Genomic DNA, 13,223 nt, shown 5'->3' on the forward strand with positions numbered 1-13,223 from the left:
TTGGATCTGTAAGAGACGAATTGTTAACTATTAAGGAGATACTACTTAGTTTATTACCACTATTGTATCTCCAGAACTTTTCTGGTGCTTCACTGAGAAAATTGCCTAAACTAACGGTAAAAGAAAGTCGTCAGCTAGCTTGATCTTTTTCCTTAGCTGACTACTCAGTATGCTCATGCTAGTTTCATCACGTCGACGAGACCTTCACATCCGCTTTAGTCTCCGTTTCATGTGAATTATGTCCCGCGTGATCCATGGTTTGTATTTCTTTTTCTTTGTAACATTCGGAACAAACATTGACAAAGAATCAAGGCAAATCTTTTTAAATGAGTACCACAAAGAATTTACATTCTCTTCAGCGCTGAAGCCATCAAAGCGACTCTCTAGAAAATCTAAAATACCTACGTCATCAGCTCTATTGAAGTCTTTCACAACAATGGGTTGTTTTTTAGTGCCAACATGCGCTGAGAGTGAAAAGACTGAGAAAATGAGTTAATGGTCCAAAACACCCTTCACCACATCAACAGAAATGCACCTAAGAGCAGTGCTGGTAAACAATAAATCAAGAATGCGGGAGACTGATGAACATGTTCTAGTTGGCACATCCATGATCTGAGTAAGGTTGCACGAAAAAGCAACATCCAGAAGAAGCTCACAGTGCCTAGAACCACTATCCACAGTATTCATACGAAGCCAGTCGATATCGGGCAAGTTAAAATCGCCTCCCACGATAAGCTTCACTCGGTCATCCCGATAACGTTGAATTAATCGCACCACTCCTGAAGAAAAGCAAGATCAGCATTAGAGGTCCATAGACCACGCCCAATACGATATTGTGGCCACGGAAATCTATCTTACAGAAAAGGCTGTCTTGGTTAGGAACACCCGGCAACACTGCAGCGTTTATGCTTTCCCTCAGGACAATCGCGACTCCCTCACCACGGGGAGGTCTATCACACCATAGTATTCAGTAGGCAGGTGGCACAATTCGCCCATCAGGAACATCAGGGTGCAACCACGTCTCGGTAAAAAACGTAATGTGCGGGTCGAGATCGTAAAGGAGCGCTCCTAATTCAGTAGTCTTATTCTCGATGCTTTGGGTGTTGAAAAAAACAAGCCGCAACGGCCAGCTATTATCTGCTCGTCCGTCCTGAGCTTTGCCGTACTTTCGTCTGGTGACCATACTGCTCGACGCCGAAGCAACTCGATCGCTATTACTATCTTGGCCTGCGCTACTACCGCTATCTTCATTAAACCTGTTAAGCTTCCATCTTTCATTCCTCACCTCATCCCAAATAAATATGTTTCCATTGAAGAGTGTCTCCATTGAGAAGTTATGGTATTTGTGTTCCTTCTTAAAGCTTAACTCAAATAGACGACCCAGCGCGAACAATAGAAAACTAGATATGCAGGTTGTTGTACCGGACATATTGCGCGCCGCCAAAGTGTCGATGCGCTGTGTATTGTCTGCGAGGGGCCAAGAGTCCCATTAAGGCGAGGGAATGCTGAGGTGGCCAGGCGAAGGCGAAGTGACTGCTGCAAAGCACTGGGCGCGCGATATGTGCCAAAAAAGCGAATATTGAAAATGCTCCCCAAAATTCATTTACTGCAACTGGCTCCGTCGATAGCTCCATGTGCGCACATTTGTACATTGTCTGAAGTTTATGTCTATTCCTGAATCTTTCTATAAAAAAAATCATCCCGTAGTACATTTTACTAAAGCCTATTTCTCCTCTTTCATTAACACATGCCACTTGAGTGTATTCTTCTCCAATTGCAAGCAGTCATGCAAGAGCTTCAATGACTTGTTATAATGTTGCGTAGGTCATGATTCCCTTTTGGAAATGCCCCCCTTTTCAGCGGCAACGGTGCGGTTCGGTCATTCTTAGAGGAGTTATGTCGTTTGTTTGATTCGTAATTTACCTTTAGATGCTGCATTTATTCTTGAAGTGGTTAAGATTGCCATTGCTGTAGTAAATTATTAAAGAGTACGTTTGTAAAAAATTATTTTATGATTCTAGTGTTCAAAAGAACTAGGGAGCAGGCGCCACTGAGGTGTCTTCCTCCGTTCTATAGAAATAATAGGAGACTTCACCTCCAGTATTTTGTCCTTTCTGGTTACACTATAATAATTATTTGACTGTCGAAATTTGTAGCAACAAATACATTTTCTTAGATATATGAATCTAAACATCAATGCCATTCAACTACTCGACGGCCTGCTGTGGATGATATGCAATGTTTTTTTGTTCAGCCTAAGGAACCTGCTATGAAGGTACAGTCGGTGACACCCTTGTGTAGAGCGCGGGAACGGCAGCTGCCGGGGCGCTCCGCAGTCAGTCAGCGACGTCTAACGATAGTGAATGGGCCCGAGATTAGATGCGTCGGCCGCTGCGTTCCCAGACGCCTCTTATCTCGAGCCCAGCACTTAGCTCTAGACGTCGTTGGCTGCCTTCGGAGCGGCCCGGCGGCCGCCGTTCCCGCGCTCTACACAAGGGTGTCACCGACTGTACTTGAATTCTTTTTTTCTTGCAAAGGTTAATCCTGGTGTTCTCAGGCGTTTTGTTAATCTTTAATTTCGTAGCACAAGGCGGAAGGTTTTAAGAACACCTTCGTTCTAAAAGCACAACATGCAATGCAGATGCTTCGATGTTGGAGCTCCCTTGAAAAAAAGTTCCTCGCACTGCCAACTTTAGGAGATTTGAGGTTCGCTTTTTGCTGCCTTCTAGAAACAACTGCTTCTGCAGTGACAGTTTCCTTGTGTGAACATCTGAAAAAAAATTTTAACCCCTCTAGAAACTCTGAGGAAGAGTATATGGTAAGCGGAATCCACCACTCATATAAACAGCATGCTGAAACAAACTTTGCTGGTGAAGCAGCGCACTGACACGGACACAGAGAAGACACACAAGACGACACTCGCTGCAGCGAGTGTCGTCTTGTGTGTCTTCTCTGTGTCCGCGTCAGTGCGCTGCTTCACCAGCAAGGTGCGATGACCAATCACCAACTTGCCCAACTTTCCACATTACTGAAACAAACTAGACCAATTAATTTCTGACTATGCCACCGCAGCGATCCTCTCGTTTCAACCATGATCACTAAGAACCCACACCACCTTTCCCAACAAATCGACGAAACAGTTTAGTCGCTACTGTTTTGCGCTGCTTACCTCTAGGGTGCGCGTTCGGCCCTGGCCGCGACAGCCGTATTTCGATGTGGGTGGAATACGAGAACCATTGCTGCACTTCGCGTTGGGTGTACGTTTAAAAATCACAGGTTATCAAAACGATCGGGAGTCTCTCACTACGGCGTGTCTCATAAGCTATCTTTGTTTTGGCAGGTTAAACCACGGAGCTCAGTGAACTAACTTTGCCAACAGCTCGCTTGTCCGGGAGCAGCGCACTACTGCTGCTCCTCCAAATTTAAAGGTATAACAATTGCAGATGCAGTGAGCAAATTTAGAGAAGCATCGAATTTTACGCTTCGTACGTCTTTCTTATTTTGCCTGACTGGCCTGTAAGTCGCGCGATCTTTCAACTAAGGATGACTCGATGCGAAGAGACGAAGAGGCGCGTAGTTCATTGCTTAACCTGAGCATGCGTACTTAAAGTTATGAACGCAAGATTTACCTTGTTTTATGACATCTTTATGCGACTTGGTAGAAACATCTTCTCAAGCACAATAGGCTTTTCGGATATTTAGGGTTTTCATCGTGAGATCGAAGTAATGGCGATGCACATAGTTATTGCAAAAATTCTAAAAAAAATATAAGATACATACACAAAAGGATGTGTAAAATGCAAGTGCTTTGGTGTTGTTATACTTGTAGTTTTCAGGTATTATAGTGATCTTTATATTTGGAAACTACTCGGCAACGGTTTTGTAAACGACACATGAGATCAAAACATTTTTTCCTCAAATAATAAATATAAACAAAACAAAACGTAACGCATTGCTTTCCTTGAAATCTGTGGAATATGTGGAATAATACTAGCTTCATCATCATAATACGATGCTCCAAACTTGCACGACAGACCACATAATTTACCCTTTCAAGAGACACAAAAATACCAAAATAAAACCCTGATAACCTAAAAAAGCAATAAAAAAGGAGACAAGACTTTCACAAATTTAGCTTTATTATTGATGAAGATGACATCCTGAGGTGCCTCTCCCCTAATACTTTTATGCTAAGCAAGGAAGAAATAAATTTGTATTTTCACATGTCTCTATCGTGACCGCTAAAACCGTCTTGCAAAGTCAGAGGGTGAGCCGATGTCGCAATTTTTTCTTCACCTGCAATGAAGTACGGTAGCGGAAGAGTGGTGACTACCTGCTGAGGTGACGTTGGATTCCCGTTCGAAACCACTTCGATTTGTGAACTGTTTACTTCATTATATTCGCTTCCGAGGTTTTGAGTGTGATGCTCAAGCAGCTTTGCAGAGGCACGGATGCACCGAGCTCATAGAAGAGCGGAGCCGCAGTGCTCACTCTTTCACGCCACCTGTGACTCACCCGCTTCCCCCTTCACCACGCTCTGCTCTCCCGAAAATTAGGAGACACGCATGTCCTCATCTCCTCAAGTGTGACTGCTCCCTTCCCCACAGTCTTTCTCGGGCGAAAGGATTCCCCCTGCAGAGACTTCAGGTGGGGCTGGTCCTTAAAACAGCCATCACATTTCATCATCATCATCATCATCATCCTCATCATCATCATCATCAGCAGCAGCAGCAGCCTGGTTACGCCCACTGCAGAGCAAAGGCCTCTCCCATACTTCTCCAACTACCTCGGTCATGTACTAATCGTGGCCATGTTGTCCCTGCAAACTTCCTAATCTCATCCGCCCACGTAACTGTCAGCTGCCCCCTGCTACGCTTCCCTTCCCTTGGAATCCAGTCCGTAACCCTTAATGACTATCGGTTACCTTCCCTCCTGATTACATGTCCAACCCATGCCCATTTCATTTTCTTAATTTCAACTAAGATGTCATTAACTCGCATTTGTTCCCTCACCCAATCTGCTCTTTTCTTATCCCTTAACGTTATACACTTATCATTCTTCTTTCCATAGCTCGTTGCGTCGTCCTCAATTTAAGTAGAACCCTCTTCGTAAGGCTCCAGGTTTCTGCCCCGTACGTCAGTACTGGTAAGACACAGCTGTTATACACTTCTTTCTTAGGGGATAACGTCAACCTGCTGTTCCTAATCTGAGAATGCCAGCGAAACGCACCTCAGGCCATTCTTATTCTTCTGATTATTTCAGTCTCGTGATCCGGATCCGCAGTCACTACCTGTCCTATGTAGATGTATTCCCTTACCACTTCCAGTGCCTCGCTACCTATTGTAAATTGCTGTTCTCTTCCGGGACTGTTAGACATTACTTTAGTTTTCTGCAGATTAATTTTTAGACCCACTCTTCTGCTTTGCCTCTCCAGGTCAGTGAGCATGCATTGCAATTGGTCCCCTGAGTTACTAAGCAAGGCAATATCATCAGCGAATCGCAAGTTACTAAGGTATTCTCCATTATCTTTTATCCCCAATTCTTCCCAATCCAGGTCTCTGAATACCTCCTGTAGACACGCTGTGAATAGCATTGGAGATATCGTATCCCCCTGCCTGACGCCTTTCTTTATTGGGATTTTGTTGCTTTCTTTATGGAGGACTGCGGTGGCTGTGGAGCCGCTATAGATATCTTTCAGTATTTTTACATACGGCTTGTCTACACCCTGATTCCGTAATGCCTCCATAAATGCTAATGTTTCGGCTGAATCAAACGCTTTCTTGTAATCAATGAAAGCTATATATAAGGGTTGGTTATATTCCGCACATTTCTCTATCACCTGATTGATAGTGTGAATATGGCCTATTGTTGAGTAGCCTTTACGGAATCCTGCCTGGTCCTTTGTTTGACGGAAGTCTAAGGTGTTTCTGATTCTATTTGTCGTCACATTTACTTGTGGTCAACCCCTTTGCATCACCCTATCCTTACTTGGGGTTAAGGCCCTTGGCCAAAGCCAGTCCGTGAAAGTGTACTTTAAAGTATGAAGCTGAGCTGCAACAAACATGAAGGTTTTGAACGCTGGCCTTTAGACAATTTATATAAGTTGTGTCCGCAGGATCTGCTTGAAAGGTGGCCTACGTGCCTATATTTAATGTGGTTGAGCCGTTTGGTAACCTCGTAACCCAAGCGTAAGACAAGACTGCTTAGCGAAGTAAGACGACTTCTAAAACGCAGAACAGAAGCGCGAGTAGGAAAGAATGGGACGAAATCACTCCGATAGCAATCATACCCTTCGAAAGGAGTGCCATGGATGGATGACTTACGCACGCACTGCTACTTTTATGAATGTGCAAGGCTTCTGTCATCAACAGTGCCCGCTCACCAACTCAATCTGAAACGACAGGTTATTATTTGATTAATGATTTTCCGCCGTATTCAGCGCATAGCTGGGTATACATATTGCTTGTGTACAGACATGCTTGTGTCCCGTATGCTGTCATTTACACAAAGTAGGCTGCCAGAGTTCCGTTAGTACGCCACGATTTCGTCAACACATGTTTTCCCTTGCGCTGTGTGCAGCATTTTTCACTCTCTTAAGTGCAAGAACTAAATCAAGAAACATATTTTTTTTTTTCAATTTGGACAGAAGACGATGATCTCGATGGGTACTCAGCATCTCTCTTTCCATCGGAGTGTCGTCAACACTGGTTCGCCATTTTAACATTCGCCAACCAAAGGCGATGTCCTCCGCAGAGTCTATTGAAGAAAATAACGCACACAAATACGGATGTGGCACCTACCCAAAACAGCTAATTTTGGCTAATTATATGTGTAATAAGATATAGATTATATTTCACTTTTGGTTTTTTATATGTTAAATGGTTGATAAATTCAAATGGATGCCCTGTCACAATAAGATGAGAGATGCGAAATGGCCACTCTGCAGCGGTTAGCGGCGCTTGAACTAGACAGTCGATGCGCAAAAACTAGACTCCTTACTTTCCTACGTTCGCGCATTTCAATACGGGTGTTGTGCCGCTAACAAGTCGTTATGTCTTCGCAGATTCCACAAACACTTCAGTACCGCTACTCGCAGTTGGTCACGCGAGAGAAATGCCCCAGCGACGACGTGCCAGTCGGGTTCCTCGACGTCTGTCAACCAACCTTAATTACAGCGGAGGACGACTGCACCATCGTGCTCGTCCTGTTCCGGATTCTGCAGCGCATGCGCACGAGGGTGCTCGTGACTCAAAAGGCGTGTTCCTTCACGTTTCCGCTGCTCGCTGTCAACGGTAGAAACACTCGGAACGTCAGCGAGCGATTGTGGTGCTGTCACCGGCAGGCACAACCACTGTAATGTAACAACAGTTACAAAGGTACCTTTGGTTTCTTTTCTAATTAACAAATTGTAACCTTATGAAGCATACCCATACCCGAGAAAACTTGTGTTGGAATTAACGCTCTTAAGGAAGGATGTTTCTTTGAAGTGGGATAGATATTACAATAAAGATATTAATAAAAACAAAAAAGGATTGTGCAGTAACCGTCGAATATGATTGTGAATTTAAGCAAATAGCCATACGCTTATAAGAAGCTAGGGCCCTATGAGGTACTCGCCGTGGTTGCTCAGTGGCTATGGTGTTGAGCTGCTGAGCACGAGGTCGCGGGATCGAATCCCGGCCACGGCGGCCGCATTTCGATGGGGGCGAAATGCGAAAACACCAGTGTGCTTAGATTTAGGTGCACGTTAAAGAACCCCAGGTGGTCGAAATTTCCGGAGTCCTCCACTACGGCGTGCCTCATAATCAGAAAGTGGTTTTGGCACGTAAAACCCCATAATTTTTTTTAGGGCCCTATAAGGCAAAGCTATTCCAAACTGTTTCTATTCCATTTATGTGGTTATGGCGAGCCGCATAAATGGAATAGAAATGATAGAGACACGTGGGAGACCCTGCTGCACAGCTCGGACTGTGAACTCCAGCTCCAGCTCGTCCAACTGGCTGAAGAGGCCGCTGGGACCCAAGACCTCCCAGCCTGCATCTAAGGCGGCGGCACCCGCCTCCTGACCAGCTTGTCGGGGGTTGGGTAGATCACCTTATCCGTTGGAAAATAAGGTTTATTCTATCTAGCTATCTATTCTATTTATGACATTCGTCCTTCATGATTGATAAACAATTTTTCTTGTTCATCACCCAACGTCCCAAAAACTGCAAGGTCTTCCCATATTATATGACACGTACACACTGATTATGCATGATTAGCCGTACAAAAAAAATTACGACACCGCGTAATGGCTAATTTTAGTGCAGCTCCTTGGATGTTTTGATTTTGCCATACACGAGGCAAAGAATTTGAGAGAGACACGCATGTATGTACTGTTACAGAGCACTTTCTATTCTCCACACTTCTTCTTTCTTGAAAAAAAAAAAACACTCCTCTCCCAGTCCTCCAGCATTGGTGCTGCTCAGTCCTGGTCCTCTCGTCGGCTAAGCTTAGCTATACTGCTTCGCCGGTGCGAACGTGTGGTTTCTGGCGTCGGTGTCGCTGAGCCTTTGCTCGGGATAGCAGCAGCGGCAGATGAAGCACTTCCGCCGGTTGCGTCGCTCAGTGTTAACAGAACGCTATGAGTAGCGTGACTGGCGCAAATAACGTGTTGCGCTGCAGATTGCACTGATTTTGGGGCGCGTTTCACAGCATTCTCTGCACACAGACGTCCCATCCTGCAGCTCTTTGCTTCCGTTTATGGTATCGGTGCACGCGCTCACCGCACACCTTAGCGATGAAATCTTCGGCGAACGGACGACAGCGCGCTACCCAGGCGCCACCTGTTAGCCGCCGCAGAGAGACCGCCACTCATGCAGCGCTGCGTTTCCTCGGTCGCTACTCCCCTCTTCCGCTTTTCTCGTCATGCTTCCGCTATACCTTCCTCCGCTTTTCTCCTATCGCTCTTTTCGCCATCACTGTCATTCATGCTGTACTGCACTCCGCGGTGGCTCTCTTTTATCCTCTCCTGTGCCAATAGATTGTTCCCTCGGTTACGCCGACGCCGCTCAATGCTGCGTTCGCAAACTTATTTTCATTATACGTCTTTTAGAGCTCCGCTCTTAAGCCGAGACTACACGTATACGCTTGTGGACGCGCGCAATCTCACGTCTACACGCCTTGGGCCGGCCGCGCCTCGCGAGGAATGGCTGTTTGCATCCACAAAGACGCGCGTCAGTGCGTGCTCACTGGGCTTACTTATAGATGCCTTGGAAGATGCCCCTTGGTACTTTGTTATTGACAGGGTTTCCAAATGCTTCGATAGGTATAAACGTAATTCTTATATATTAGATTTGTTTTATCAGCATAAAAAAAGAAAGATTAAGCACTTTCTTGCATGATATTAATCTGCTTCGCTGAGAGTTGAGTTTACCGCGCCGTAGCTCCGAAGCCAGGCGCGCCGAGGCGCCTACGCGAGGCAACCCAAGCGCGCGATAACAGAGATCAACTGTTCACCAACATTGCGCGCACTCGCCGTGGTTGCTCAGTGACTATGGTGTTGGACTGCTGAGCACGAGGTCGCGGGATCGAATCCCGGTCACGGCGGCCGCATTTCGATGGGGGCGAAATTCGAAAACAACCGTGTACTTAGATTTTAGGTGCACGTTAAAGAACCCCAGGTGGTCGAAATTTCCGGAGTCCTCCACTATGGCGTGCCTCATAATTCTAAAGTGGTTTTGGCACGTGAAACCCCATAACTTAACTTGACTCAACATCGCGCGCGCCGCGCTTCGACGCGTACGCACCGTGCCGGACTGTCTGCGCACGCGTGGCCGCACTGACGCGAGCTTGCGCGCGTCCGCAAGCGTACTATATATCGTGAGCAATATGAGCGGGGAACGCGTGGCAAATAGCCTCGAAACCGAGTTAGAGCGATACGCGGAGGGCGCTGTCGAAAACATATTGGAAAGGGGAACACTCTTCCGCTAACCGTTGGCACTCCCACCGCGCAAGCGTGTGTCGAAAACGGCAGCTTACGGCATTTCACTCGGCGCGCCGATGGTTACGTGCACAGTAACTTAGAGCGAATCATTTTATTTCGCCACGCTTTCTTTTTCTTTTCTTACAGCGCACCTCTCAGGCGCCCGTTCCTGCGCTTAGGGTAAGGTATCTTAATTCAGATATACCCCCATAGGACCTGATATGTATATTATGGAGCGCATCGTGTCAATCGTTCCTTACAGACGGACAGATTTCCCAGGGAAGTAGCTCTCAAACGTTTACGCTTCAAAATAGTGCTGCTATTGACCACGCTACGCTGCACACAGTTATCAATAACCGCAATATCAAACAGCTTTATCAATGTGCGCTGGCGATGTCAAGTTCCTGCACTTTGTATAAAGAGACACATGGTGGGGAGTGCCAACAATTATTACAACAGCGTCTTTCTTTCCGCTTTGTTTCCGATGGCGGCCGCCACGTATTGGCCATAGCAGGGTTCGAGGCTATCTGACACGTGCTCCTGTGTTCCCGCTCATATTGCTCACGATAGTACGTGTTGTGCGGGCTTTACATGTCCGTTCCTGTGGCGAGCGTCGGCGTCGGCCTAGAGTCGGTGTAACTGAGCGAATGAGCGCAGCGAAAGATGAAAGCGAACGCGAAGCGCAGCGGGGCGACGAAAGACGCCAGGAGCAAAGCGGAGGAGGGTGCTGCACAACGAGGAGGCAGAAAGCAAAGTGCTGGCCCGAGCAGGCGTGACGCCGAGCGCGGAAACAAAGCACTGGCGTGGGCATCGGACCCACTACGCATGCGCTACTTCGTACTGCTGCTAAGCGAGCTGCCCGCCGAGAGCACCTTGTCCTTCAAAGCCAAATTCTTTGCCATAATATATCGCGAATTCAAAACACCTAAACAGCTACGCTCGAAATTTTCAGTATCGTAATCGTCGGTGAAATTTAGCACCATTAGCCCTCGGTTACGTCTCAAAACTTTTCACAGGTATCGTTATCGTGGTTCAAATCGTGGTTTTGGCCCATACAACCCCACTATTTATTTTTAAAATTCATGTCTGTGACACAGCGTCATTCTCTTCTCCTGGCGGCTCCATGCAATATGCGACACACACGCTGTCTCCAGGATCTGACGACGTTACTGAGGCAGTTGCTCGCCAGGGCCGGCCATAATCATGACGGCATGAGCACAGTGGGATGATAGCGAGTCTATGGCGACGATGACGCGACGACGACAGCTTGACGAGGATCCGATGACAATGGAAGCTGGAAGGACGACAATGGAACGACCACAACGGCATCAAAAATTGGTGACATAGATTTCACGACGAAGACTGTATGACGAAGGCACTACCATCTACTGTTATTGTTCTTGTAGTTATTGGCACTAGAGGAGGTGGTGCCACGTTTCGAGGCAGCGAGCACGTCATCTCCTCCACGTCGATCGGAACGTAGACGATTACACCTACGATTCTAAACTGGTCGCTGTGCATGACGCGTTTTACTAACATGAACAGGATCCGGGGTGACACCAGGACCTCGGTGATGTCGTGGGAGGGAGGAGTGGGGGCAGGTATGAGGCCCTCTCGAGGTACGACAATCCATTGCTTCGAGAGATACGCGGTGCCATGGCGGGAAATCCGGCACGTCGCACGCACAGCCCAAACGAACTGACGCACCTAGCGCCACCGAGCGAAGGCTATGCGGGGTGCGCGCAACCGCGCTGGCGAGTGTAGCAAGGAGCCGTCGTTCCAGTGGCTAGTAGCGGCGAGCGAGCGTGCGTATGGCGGCACGCGTGCATCGGCGACAAACTCTGCGACCTTGAGCAGCCTAGCGTTTAACATTGACTCTGACAAGGCAAAGAAAAGCTTCGCATTTTCATCTGCTTCATATTCGTGCCACGAACATGAATGTAACTCAAAGCGCGTTATGAAACCGGAATTGTCAAAAGGAACATTGGCGTTAGGTTCGTGCAGACATGATATGCAATAGATCAAGTCATGGAAACAACTTGACCGGACGTTCTTGAGCCCACTCTACGAGTTTTTTATTCAAAACGATTGTTATTTCTTTTTCTTCAATGAAAACCGCTAATTATTAAAAAAATTATTCCCACTTCGAAATTAGTCGACCGATTTGAGCCCACTCGGAACAGTGTCACGTTAGTGTGTTCGCCTAAGCTGTATAGCCTCAGCCTCCCCGTATTTTTTTTCATTTGAATGCGTGACTCAAGCGACGTAAAACCTTCCGGTACTGCTCGGAAGGTGAAGTAGAAGTTTGTTTTCCGCAAGTAGCGGGGAGCGGGGCAGCGCGCATGCGCAGCATGTCTTTGCAAACAAGCAAAAAAGAAACAAGAAAATGCGCTGGATGTTCCGGCGTGACTACGCGCAAGGATGGAGGAGAAAATTGCACTCTTGGCTTTAAATCTTGAAGAAATGGGTACCCACTGCGGTCGCTTAGTGTATGGGACTTCGAGCTGCTGAGGTAGCGGTCTAAACCACGGCGGTCGCCTTTCCATCAAAGCAAATGCAAAAGCGCTCGCACTGGATTAAAAAAAAATTACTGCGTTTTACGTACCGAAACCACGATCTGATGATGAGGCACGCAGTAGTGGGGGACTCCTGAAATTTGGACCACCTGGGGTTCTTTAACATGCACCTAAATCTAAGAACACGAGTGTTTTCGCATTTCGCCCCCTTCGAAACGCGGCCGCGGTGGCCGGGATTCGATCGCGCAACCTCGTGCGTATAGCGGCCCAACACCAAAGCCACTAAGTGACCACGGCGGGTCGTGCTCGGTTTAGGCGCACGTTAATGAAGCCCAGATGGTGAGACATTAATACGCAGCCCCCCACAACAGCGCAGTTTGTAATCGGGTCGTGGTTTTGCTACATGAAACGCCAGAATTTTATTTAAATAGCATCAGCTGAGAATGCCTTGCCACGTTCGTTGGGAAGGTGTTCGTACAACAAACAATGGTGACATTCAAAGAATTTCTCCGTTTGTTTCCTCTTTATTTTTCGCCTGATTGGTCTGGCCGCTACGCTTCTCTATTCTGCTCCATCGCCGCTTCTGGAAATCATGCCACATTCATTTATTTCACTGCACTCGGTGAACATTTTCAATGCGATTACCATTCCCTTGTGAACGTTAACCAGCTTGCGATATGTGCGTCTGTAATAACCCTATCACACCAACTTCGGTCACTGGCTATGTGTTGCTCTTCAATGAC

The sequence above is a fragment of the Dermacentor andersoni genome, chromosome 1 (genome assembly GCF_023375885.2).
Source record: "Dermacentor andersoni chromosome 1, qqDerAnde1_hic_scaffold, whole genome shotgun sequence".
Taxonomy (NCBI): domain Eukaryota; kingdom Metazoa; phylum Arthropoda; class Arachnida; order Ixodida; family Ixodidae; genus Dermacentor; species Dermacentor andersoni.